The sequence below is a fragment of the Chelonia mydas genome, chromosome 1, assembly GCF_015237465.2.
Source record: "Chelonia mydas isolate rCheMyd1 chromosome 1, rCheMyd1.pri.v2, whole genome shotgun sequence".
NCBI lineage: Eukaryota > Metazoa > Chordata > Testudines > Cheloniidae > Chelonia > Chelonia mydas.
In genome coordinates this window covers 125,468,838-125,481,584 of record NC_057849.1, presented here as the reverse complement: position 1 = coordinate 125,481,584, position 12,747 = coordinate 125,468,838, and the positions used below count along the sequence as shown (strand labels likewise).

Here is a 12,747-nt window from a genome sequence, read left to right as displayed (position 1 = left end):
ACAATGATATATCAATCTATACAGGTAGATTTTCTTGTACAGAAGAAAAATTGGAATGAAAACAAACTGTTGGGTCACTGAGGATCTGCCATCTCAAAGCACTGTTTTCTTTCAGCACACCAACTATTTTCTTAGTTAACTTTTAGGAATATAAATGGTTTAGGTAGTTTAGTATCCCGTCTTTGTCATCTACCAGTGGTGGACGCTTAATTGGAAGGCATAAAATCTGCTTCTGAAAAGTCTGTCTTTGCAGAATTGAAATTTATGCTCTAATTCACATTTGGCCAATCCCCTGTTGACAAGAAAATGCATGGCCACGTATATTTATTGTTGAAAACTTCATGGCCAATACCTCTTCTGTTTTAAAATGAGCTGTAGAGGACAGAGAAAAGATTAGTAAGGACAGCTATGGAAACAATTCACAATGAACAATTCATCTGGCAAATTAAGTCCTTTTTCCTCTTTGTCACTTGTCTACAAAATAAATTATTCTTTTTCATTAATTTGTTCGCTATCTGCACTTGTTCAACTGGGGTTTTGAGGAAATTAACTACAGCATATAGATTGTTTACAAAATGTTAATTGTGAGTATGAGTAGACTAGCCAATATTCACAGTGGTGAGCTGGAGCCGGTTTGCATCGGTTCGAGCGAACTGGTTGTTAAATTTAGAAGCAGTTTTAGAACCGGTTGTTAGGGCTCCCTAAGCTCCCGGCCAGGGAAGCTCCCCCAGCCCGTTCCCTGCCTTTCCCCCTCTTGCAGAGCCTCAGCATGCCGCGCCGCCAGCGCCAGTGCTCTGGACCACTCCTGGGCAGCTCTGCAGCACCTGCAGCTTTGAGCAGCATGGTAAGGGGGTGGGGCTGCGAGCTCCAGCGGGCCACCCAGCATCCATACACGCTGCCCTGAGCAGCATGGTAAGGGGGCTGGGCCGGGGTTGGGAGGAGGGGTTGGATAAGAGGCAGGGAGCGGTTGGAGGGGGCAGAGGTTCTGGGGGGAGTGGTCAGGGGACAGGGAACAGGTGGGGTTGGGTGGGAGTCGCCGCCCCAGAAAGTCCCAGCCAGGCTGGGGCTTGGCTGGGGAAGCCCCCCAGGCCAAGGGGACCTCGACTCATGGCGCTAGGGAGGGTGCATGGTGTAGGGCTCAGTGTTACAGCAGGGGGCTGTTGGAGACAGGGCCGGCTCTAGATACCAGCAAAACAAGCAGGTGCTTGGGGCGACACATTTCTAGGGACGGCATTCCAGCGCCGGCCATGCCGCCCCTAGAAATGTGCCCCCGCCGCCCCAGCTCACCTCCACTCCGCCTGCTCCCCTGAGCGCGCCGCCGCCGCTCCGCTTCTCCCCCTTCCCTCCCTCCCAGGCTTGTCGCGCGCCAAACAGCTGTTTCACGCAGCAAGCCTGGAAGGGAGGGAGGGAGAAGCCGAGCGGCAGCGCATTCGGGGGAGGCGGCAGTGGTGGAGCGGAGGCGAGCTGGGGCAGGGAGCGGTTCCTCTACCCCCCCCGTTACTTCCTGAGCTCCCCCCCCCACTCACCTCCGCTCCGCCTGCTCCACTGAATGCGCTGCCTCTCCCTCGCCTGAGAGGGACAGGGGAGAAGCGGAGCAGCGGCATGTTCAGGGGAGCAGGAGGAGCAGAGGTGACCTAGTGTGGGGGGTTGCAGGGGGAAGCAATGGGGGGGGGAATGCAGCATGCCCGGGGGAGGAGGTGGGGCTGGGGATGTGGGGAAGGGGTTGGGAAGGGGCGGAGCAGGGGTGGGGGGGCACGAAAGAAAAAGCGGGGGCGGCCAACAATTTTTTTGCTTGGAGCAGCAAAAATCCTAGAGCCGGCCCTGGTTGGAGAAGGGGCTCAGTGCTACAGGGGGGTGCAGGGTTATGGAAGGGCTGCGGGGCCCCACGTCCTGTCTCGGGGCAGGGGCCGCGCTGCGGCTGGTACCTGCGCTGAGTAGCCATCCAGGCGGCCGCTCTGGGGCCCCGCGCGCAGAGGCCAATCTGTTGCTGCCTCGCTCAGCAGCTGTGGCTGAGCTCTATGCTGCTTCCTGCCTGGCCCAGGAAGCGCGACCGGCTGTGCTGAGCAGGGAGATTAGGCACTGTGTGACTGGGCACCGCGTAGGGCTGGGGAGCCAGGCCCCTGGCAGCAGCAGCCTCCTCTGCCCCAGGAGCCGGGCGGGGCCGGCTGGTTCCAGGGCTGGGGGCTGCCTTGGGTGTGCTGTAGCGAGCCCCCTCCCAGTCTCTCCTGCTCCTGCACTGTGGGGCTGTCCAGCCTCTGCCGCTCGGGGGCGCTCACATCCCACGGTGGGGAGTCAGGCAAATGGCAGCCTTTGCCTGCAGGGAGCCACCGCCCCACATGCCGGGAGCGACCCCACTGATGCAAGGGTTGCAGGACTCCTGCACCACCAGCAGGCACCTGGGATGAAGAACGGGCCTGGGGAGTGCAGGGGGGCACAACAGAGCCTGGGTGGGTGGGAGGGGGCAGGACAGAGCCTGGGGGGCAGGATGGAGCCTGGGGGTGGGTAGGAGGGGGCAGGACAGAGGCACATCCCTTAAATCAGAACTTTTTATAGGGAACTGGTTAAGATTTTAGCAGCTCATCACTGAATATTCATGCTGTGTGATTGGTCAACTAAGTCACATGGTGTATATATATGTAATGATACCTGATAAGATGACATAATCTTTACAAATTGGCTACTGTCTGTTTTGCCCCTTCAGAGAGAAGTTGGGAGTTACATAGGGAGAGACTTAGCAGGAAATAAGGAGGTCTGGAGAATTTTAGAAAATGTAATTGTTTTCTTTACTATTTTCCACAAGGAATATCACTACTATAGGCTAGTACATTGACTACATGAATTCACTATACTTAGCCCGTGCTTCCTAAATGAAAGAGAGTCAAAGACCTAAAACAGCTATAAAGGCTACTTAGGCTTTAAATTCAATTGTTTCCCTGCCACATCTACAAAAGGTAATTGTGTTTACACGTATACGTGGAGTCCCAATTGCAAATGATGAACAGTGGCCTCTGTCTCTCTTACTTAATTAGCTCGGTGTTAGGCTTCTGGGCAGGGGACTAGATGAAATTATTTGCATTTCAAATGTTCCATCTCTGCAAATTTCTATACAATATTTCATATATATGTGAAGTGCATTGGTTGAATTCAGTAAAAGAATGAGAAGATGTTTTGAGGTGCAGCATTTCTCTCCATTCATCTCTTGGTAAAGTCCAATTTATTCAACCATGAAAAGACCACAAGGCCTGTTAGAAAATTGCCTGTAGAAATATAGTAAAGGCCTTAGCAATCAGATTATTTAAACTCTAAAAATAGCTCCTCATAAAGTTGGTCTCTGTCAGATTTAAAGAAAAAAAAGAATCCATGCATGTCAAAATGAAATGCAGCAAACAAAAAACATCACCCTATATGTCAGCCATACATTTGGGACAAATTTAACTACACTAAAAACAAATAAACAACAATCTGTGCACCAGCAGACATATGCCCTAGAGTATCTTCTCTCTTTGTTTCAGATCATGCTCCCTGGCATCAAAATTAACCTCCTCCCTTTCCACCACAACACCTGCTGCAGCTTATTGCAAGCTGACCACGGAAGAACTTCATAAAAGTAAAGGAGTACTTGTGGCACCTTAGAGACTAACCAATTTATTTGAGCATGAGCTTTCGTGAGCTACAGATCACTTCATCGGATGCATCCGATGAAGTGAGCTGTAGCTCACGAAAGCTCATGCTCAAATAAATTGGTTAGTCTCTAAGGTGCCACAAGTACTCCTTTTCTTTTTGCGAATACAGACTAACACGGCTGTCACTCTGAAACCTTCATAAAAGTATGCATGATATGACCTTACAAACAATATTTCACTTGTATGAATGGTTGTGAGATGTGAATAAAAGAAACTGAGAATACTATCCAAATGAATTCAGAGCTTTCATGCAAATACATTTTCACAAGTACTTTTTTTGCCATGTTTGTCCATCTCCAGTTACAATCATATAGAGAAAGAGAGCTAGCCCATCATGTAACAGAGCTCATACAGAAACAAAGAAAATAATCGCTTTCCCAATTCTGGTGACATTGCAAAATAATAATGTAATTATTTTTTTCCTGGAACATGGCAAGCAGCAAAGGAATTAAAAATGCAGGAACATCTGAAGTACTTAAGTGTTTATTCCTTTAGATCTTAGCTGATAGAGTACTATGTAGGTATGGGCCTTGAAGTCAGTGCAGACAAGTTTGCATAATTTTACTGGCCTGATTTATACAGTCTTCAAGTTTAGTGCTATAATAGAACTGCATTGTTTTCAATAAAGATATTTCTTACTATTGCATAAATGTTGGTTTCAATAATAAGTGTTACTTTGCAAATTCCTCACTTGTTTAAAGTTAATTTACATTAGTTAAAATAAAAATGTATTGATCTACATTTTTGGAAGTTTGCCCAGGGACTTAAAAACAATGATGCAGTAAGTATTACAGTATTAGGATTTTTTTGAAGCGGTAGGGTCTTTGTTGAAATATAGGGCATCTCTTGGTTCTTAAAGTTTATTCTACGCTCAATGAGGCGTAAAACTCCTCTGCTTATATTATTTTTATTGTTTAGAAATACTTACACCCTTCCTAACACTTTACAATAAATCTCTTTCTTAGTCCATGGGTATAGGAGGACCCCAGAACAGTAAATTCCAGACCCATGTGATACATTTCATTTGTCATGCATCTTTGACTATCTCACCTACAATCTTCCCACTAATCCCTCTCCTCCAAAATTACTCCTTATTCAGAGCCTCTGAGTAACATCTGCTATGATGTTAGAAAATAAAATAACAACTACCTCTCCCCAATCATGTTTCCTTCGTCCACTCCCAAGTGTGGGGATTTCGCCTCAAAATTACCCAAGTCCCAGCAATAACAGCATTCAGTCCTGCACCAGTGACAGTTCTGTGGTGTGATGCATTATGACCTCAAATGTGGAAACTCTGTCTGTAATAGTTACGTCAAAAACATTTGTCAAGGATGGGTGAGTTCCAGTGGTCCTGCTGAAGAATGATAACACTCAGGAAGCATCAAGCCAAACAGTTTCAGCCATGACAGCATGAAATTTATAGTCTCTAATTTTTGTCCCATTTCTTTTTTGCGAGTGTGGTGGGGAAAAGAAAATAAAGTGTTAAGGTTGAGAAATCAAGTACTCAGAAGTCAGGAATACAGCGTCAAATATGAAAGCTCAACCTTAATTCTGTCTCCTTCAGTTTATACTTTGAGGGACACGTTATATAGAGGTTCATAGTGAGGGCACTATAGAGTCACACTACTTAAGCACAGTGCCTCTTAAAGCACATGTCATAAAAATATAGGGAAGGCTAACAACCTTCCCGTAAACAGTACTATAAAATCCCTCCTGGCCAGAGGCGCAAAACCCTTTTACCTGTAAAGGGTTAAGAAGCTCAGTAACCTGGCTGGCACCTGATCAAAAGGACCAATAAGGGGACAAGATACTTGCAAATCTAGGGAGGAGAAAGGCTTGTGTTTTTCTGTTCTGGGTCTGTCTGTTCTGTGTGCTTGCCGGAGACAGATCAAAAGAAGCAGGCACTCCAACTCCATTAGAATTAGTAAGTAGTAGCAAGGGAATGCATTAGCTTATCTTTCTTTGTAAGCTAAGTTCATTGTATTTGGCTTGTATTTTTCTCTATGCTGAGAGGGAAAGTGTATTCCTGGTTTGCTTTTTTGTAACTTTAAAGTTTTGCCCAGAGGGAAATCCTTTGTGTTCTTGAATCTGAGTACCCTGATTTTACAGAGATGATTTTTACCTTTCTTTTTTAAATAAAATCCATCTTTTAAGAACCTGACTGATTTTTCCATTGTTCCAAGACCCAGGGGTTTGGGTCTTTGATCATTTTGTAACCAGATGGTTAGGATATTATTCTCAAGCCTCCCAGGAAAGGGGGTGGAAGGGCTTGGGGGGATTTTTGGGGGAAGAGGAACTCCAAGTGGTCCTTTTCCCTGGTTCTTTGTTAAATCACTTGGTGGTAGCAGCGTTACTTAATCCAAGGTACAAGGGAGAATTTGTGCCTTGGGGAGTTTTTAACCTAAGTTGGTAGAATAAGTTTAGGGGGTCTTTCATGTGGGTCCCCACATCTGTACCCTAAAGTTCAGAATGGGGAGGGAACCCTGACAGCACCCAAGGGCATGACCCACTATATCATGCTTTAGGAGCCTGCTGTGAGAGTTCTGCTCTGTGACTAGCCTGTCAGTGTGTAACTTCACCTCCTCTGTGAGCATTTTGAGTTCTTTTATGCCTATCGGGTGCCAGCAAAGAGTAGTGTTCATCCTCAGAATAGTGCAATGACTTCTGGGTACAACTGGGGAAGATTTCCTGACTTATATGATCTCTTTTACTGACAAATAAAGTATATAGAGAAAAAACAATATGCCAGAAACTGAAATTTCATACATAATACTATATTATGCAGTAAATTACAGTGCTATAGATGCCATCATGTTTGTGCCAATGATATTGTAAAACAGCCAAATTTGAAGAAAAATGGTTCCATACTTATGAATATATAAGGAATGAAAATTGAATAGCCCTTCGTCTGAGACACCCCATGTTTGAGGTTAGCCAATTCTATTATTTTAGACAGGCTGGAGGTTAAAATAATCTCAAATTTGCAACCCTATGTACCCTTTGGGTGGGCTAGAGTTTACTTTACTGCCCGCCTCCTAGTGCCTCCCACAAAAAGACAAATGGAGACCCAGAATTCAGTCACTGAGGATTTTCAGCAAGGACTGCACATGGTCAACTTCCCCACAATCAAGTACAAAAAGAATAAACTTAATTCTTAAGTACCAACTTTATAAAATCTTAAATGATAAAGAAACATAATAATAACTTAATTTCTACAATATAACATGGCTATGTTATAATCCACATACATTATCATTGGTTATACATAAACATAACTAAACAAAACAAATTAAATCTGAACAAGTCAGTCCCCACAGAAACACAGTGAGATGTGTACAGATTCTGTACACATTCTGTACAGATGTAACTCAGAGTTCCCAAAAGCTTAGGTTGAGTTCACCTGAGTGTGTTAGAGTCTTTGATCACCAAAATTGATACAGTCTGCTGAGTCCAAAGCTCTGCAACAAATTCTTCCTTCCATTTACTTGTAGAAATCTCCAGTTGGAATGTGTGCCGAATTCGACTCCTCCTCTACTGAAATTATGAGTTAGCTAGTCATCTAACTAATTAATCAACCACTCAGATTAAGTACATAGAATTAAAAAAAAACCTGTTACAAGAAAAATACAAATTGAGAATAGCAAAATATAAACGATTCTTTCCCCAGTATCACATTTTAAGAAGTGAAGAGCTGGTGAATCATACTAGTTGAGACAATGTAATTAAAACAGTTTGGCTAAAATCAAACAACATTCAAACTATATCATTAAAATTTTAAAAAATAGTTTTCCCTCCCAATTTCTCCATTCTAAAACTGACACTGCCTGTTGGAGGGTTAACAGTATCACTAACCTCCTGCAAAATGCTTCAGAGTTAAGGAAAAACAGACTGCTTTCTGCTCCTGTGGCTCAACTTCTCCCAACCCACACAGGTCACATGGTCTCTTGTAAAGCAGCTGCCCTGACTACTTGCCCTCAACCAAGTCTCCCTCCAAGTACAGGGAACCTATTGAAGATATCCAAAACTACCACACCCAACTTCGGAAACTTCTGTATGTGGAGAAATAATTGTGCATCTGCCTATCAACAACGACCCAGACACAACTCACTCCCCCTTTCTTCTCAAATCTCTTAAAGAGATCTCTCCCTATTAGGCATGTGGGTTGCACCTATGATTCTAATTATGGGGGTCATTGGTCCAGTCTAAATAGTAGAATGAAAAAGTTCATCCCACTGACCTACATGTAAAGAGAAGGAACATTCTACAGTAACAGTGAGGTTGAGATAGATGTCAATGGTGCAGAATGTGTCACTTAATGAACTGGATGAATTTACTCAAAAGACCCTTATCACAGGATCTTCAGCAGTACGTCCCAGCATTCAGCCAGAATTCTTCATCTTTTGAGTCCAATACATTGTCACATGTTGGGATTGACACAGAAAGAAGGCAGGTACTGCATATAAGAAGAGCCAGGAAGAAGGTTGGTGGCTTTCTGAGTGGAACCCCAGGAGTATTTCCTCTGGTTATTGCGGCAACAAACTTTGTAGGAGCAATTTGACGATCTGAAAACAGGTATATGTACCTATGAACTGTGACAGGATGCTGGCGGGTAACATAAACTATAACAGGGACCTGAGGATTCTTTGCTGATGTTTGTATGCTTGCTGCTTAGCTTCTTTCATAGTTTTACATACTGCACTTTCCATCTCAGAGGACAATTTATTGGTTGGTAGTGTCCCAGAGATGAGCCAGCTGCCATACAACTTCTCAACTCCAGATCTGCATTAGATTCTGTTATCCTTGCCTTTCTACATCTTGCTGCTGTATTGATACCTCATTTCCTCTGGACTGCTCTTTGGCTCAAGAAGCTGCCTTCCTTCCTCAGACATTTGTGTATATCACAATTATCCCTTACCACACTAAAAGGAAACATTACAGTTTACAGCTCAAGGGATGTGTTTCTCATATCACCCATATTATTTATAATTCTAACATTTTATACACTTAATCATGTTCTTTTCTTGAAAACAGTGAACTTAATACTCTGTGCTCACACATGCTAACTTTACAATTATATTATATGTGTATGTGATATTTAGAGCTGGATTTTGCTGCCTTTATGTTGAATAGTAGCTTACTATGACATCAATTTTATCAGTGTCTACTTGAAGAGTAAGATACTAATCAATATGGGTAAAGGTATCAAAGTCTAGTCCTCATTGAGAATATTGTCCTCAAAATGTAATTCTATATTCAAAACAACAAAGAAGTTTGTTTTTTTTCCCCAGTGCACACTTGGTGTGATTTTTTTAACTCTCAATTCTGAAGATCCATAAGTATTTACAAAGCAATTGCAGTATCACTTTTATTTCGTTATGCATTACATGTTTTAAGCAAGGACTTTTACATTTATCTGTCCAGGTAATGAACTTCTATTTCAAAATTTATAATCAATATTTAATCCTGTTTAGGTGGTTTATTCCACCAGCTAAAGCTGAATTTGATTGATTAATTAATTGTCCCTAACACTGGGCATCCATAATATCATGAATTTGCATTACAATCTAAATTAAACTAGATGATTTGCTCTGCTGTATCAATTAACTCTTAAGAAGGTGTCTTTGGGTTTGCAAAGTATTACGTGAGCTTGAGAGTGAACTATATGTATATGTATAAAATTAGATACTTATTTTTAACATGCTAATAAGGAAGTCTTTGAAATAAGAGAATACTGAACTTTTGGAAAATTATTTCATTCTACAGAACTGCTGAATTCAATGGTAAAGTTAATGTGGTCTGAGGGAAACACTAAAGAGAACATGTGGCAAATTCTTGAAACACATTTTAAAATAAGAGCACATATTTGTATAATTGAAGTTTATTCCATCAAACTACTTTCAGACTTTTAGCAATGTAGTTGATTTAAGCTAGTTCATTTAAATTAGATTATTTAAGAATGACTTTATCAAAAAGTTTGTGGTTTTATGTCCCATTTTAGTGCAAGTGTTAAAAAATAAAATAAAGTATATATACATATTTTTAAATATGAAAATGTATTGTGTCAATTTATGCAATTATGACCAAATGGGAATTAGAACTCTGACAGGACACGTCATGTCACAACACCATATGGACATACATTAGTGAATTGTTAATCTCTGGATCACCATAATGTACAAAATTATAATGGATTCTTCAGAACTCTCATGCTGTCATGTAAATGTGTGTTATGGATCCGCTCAGCTGTATTTCATTGACATGAGACACTAATGGCTCCAAGTGCTGACTGTATAGATTGACTTACATATATTAAGGGTAAATGATAGACCAACATCTGGTCATTAACATCATACAATTAGACGTTTCATGGTGTATTCAAATTTATGGTGTTGTCATACATATCATACAACACCTGTGAATGTTGAACCAGGCAGTTCACCCAGTATATTAATGCTCTGTCTTAAAAACATACTATAATCCTGCCTGTTCTTCAGAAATAGAGTGTGTCCTGAGAGAAGCTTTAGAGAATGACAAGTAAATGTCCTTTGATCTTCCTTGTGTGAGCTTGTTGTGGGGAGAAGAGAAAAGTCCAAATGATCTCAAAGATCCTTCCAGGATTAAAAGAGAGGGAAGGCAGAAAATACTGAAGGTGAATTGTTGGCTTCTCTATTGATGTGAAACTGAAGGTTTTGGGTGTGTGGAACACCGGGCCACATTTCAATAAGAATGGGGGGCTGTATAACTAGGATGATCTACATCTCACAGGTAGGGAGGCTAATCTTCTCAGTTGGAGACTGACTGGAGCAGTCAGGAGGGTGTTAAACCAGAGAGGGTGCCATGGAGGCAAATGTGGCACAATTACAAACAATGTCACAAACAAATTAAACTGAAATGGCAAAGAATGTGAAGAGAGGACATTTTTCAATTGCTTATATTCCAAAGCTAGAAGTCTGGACTACAAGCAAGAGGAGCTGGAAATTGTCACTGATGAGCAGATATTTGATATAATTGGCATTACTGAAATCTAGTGGAACTATTCCCATGATTGAAATGTTAAAATTATTGGTTATAACTAGTTTAGGGTGAAGGAGGTACTGGGGGAACTGTGCATTGAAGACATTGTTTCCTGTTTTAGAGTTATTGATAACTCCAAACCACAGGATCTTGAATGCATATGACACTAATTTTCTCCCACTAGGAGGTTAACCCTATTTGGTGCCTCATTATGATGGATAGAGAAGTATTAATTACTTGTCTGGAAGTTGATGGCTTCCTAGGCACCAGTGATCATGATTATATTGAATGTGGTCAAACAAAGGACAGTCTCAACCAGAAATATATATACTTGGTGTTCCAAAAAGGCTAATTTCCCTAAGGTGAGAAAGCTATGAGTGACATTGATTGGGATGAAAAATGTATATACAACCCTGATTCCTAGGACAGCCATACAGACTCTAGCCATTGGATCGTGCTGCTCTGAGCCTCGGAGTAGTTGGATAGACTGTAACAATGGTAGTATCACAATCCCAACATGCCCCAAAGTGGGACAGGGTGTGCATACCTCAAGACAGTTAGGTTAAACAAGTCAAGCTCTTTCAGTCTCCTCTCATAAGGTAGGTTTTCCTTATTCCTCAGATCATCCTAGTAGCCCTTCTCTTCACTTGAGTAATTTCTTTCTGCAGTTAATTTATTCTCTTTCCTGCTTTCTCTGCAGATTTTAGATCGTGGTTGGGTTTATTACAATTTGTATATGTTTGCCTGAATGATGGGCATTTTCTATGCTCATGCTGGTTGCCACATTGTATCCTGCTTTGCATTTTTACGTAACTGGCCAATTTAATTCCTGTGAATAACAAATAGGAGTGGGGAGGTGATTTTATCTCTGTGTATGGCATTGGTGAGAACAACACTGGAATACTCCATCCAGTTCTGGTATCCACATTTTAAAAAGGGATGTTGTAAAACTGGAGAGGATTCAGAAAAAAAAAACCACAAAAATGATTTAAGGGCTTAAAAAAAAATGCCATACAGTGAGAGACTTAAAGAGCTCTATGTTTTCAGTTTATGAAAAAAAAGTTTGAAAGGTGACTTGATTACAGCATATAAGTACCTTCACAGGGAGAAAATACCAGATAATAAAGGGCTCTTTAATTTAGCAGAGAAAGGCATAACAAGAACAAATGTCTAGAAACTAAAGACAGACAATTTTTAATTAGTAATAAGGCACAAGTATTTAACAATGAGAGTGATTACCCATCAAAACATACAAGTTAAAGCAAACGCAAGTTATTTAATCAACAATTAATTTAAAAAAGAATAAGGAAAAATGGGAAAGGTTAAAGGAAACACATCAACCCGCTCTGTGGCAGGGAACTTCACAAACAGTGTCTCTGGAACGTCCGGGCAGTTCACAGTCTGTTCCTTGTAAGTCCCAGGCCTCCTTCTCAGGCCCTGGCTGTGCTGCAGGGATGCTGTGGGTTGGACACTTGCTCTAGTGGTGGCCACACGCTCTCAAGCTCTAACTGGTAGGACCCTTCTTCCCAGTGTCACCCCCGCCCTGTTGGGGTTACGATCCAAGGCTGAGGCGTCTCCCTGTGCTGGGCCTGCTGCCCAGGGTCCCCATCGCTCTCCCCAGCTGCTCACCGCACCCAGCTGCACCACTCTGTCTCTGCACTGCTGCTGCTGTGTGCTTCCAGCTCCCTGGGCTGCTTCTTTGGCCCTTCTGCCTCTGGTTGCTGCAGCTCTGCTCCCAGCACAGGTCTGCTCTGCAGGCTGCTTCTGTGACTCTGCTCCCAGCACTGACCTGCTTCATGGGCTGCTTTTCTGGCCCCTCTGGCTCTGGTTGCTGCAGCTCTCCTCCCAGGGCAAGTCTGCTCTCTCTGGGCTGTGCCTCTGGCTTTGGGGCTGCAGCTCTGCTCCCAGGACAGGATCTGCTCTCTCTGGGCTGCTTTTCTAGTCCCTCTGGATCTGGCACAGCTCTGCTCCCCAGCTTAGCTTGGGCCCCTGCTTTCTCCTTAGAACGGCCCCAGTCAGTCTGACCCAGGCAATTCCAGCTCACAGGGAG

General features: G+C 42.7%; 1 long non-coding RNA gene across 1 annotated transcript; it reads left to right on the top strand.

Annotated features, from left to right (window-relative positions):
* Positions 1 to 768: 768 nt before the first annotated feature.
* Positions 769 to 3,909, top strand: LOC122464007. Its single transcript, XR_006287833.1, has 4 exons — positions 769 to 912; positions 2,702 to 2,770; positions 3,513 to 3,615; positions 3,829 to 3,909. It is a non-coding gene; the product is annotated as an uncharacterized LOC122464007 (long non-coding RNA).
* Positions 3,910 to 12,747: the final 8,838 nt, after the last annotated feature.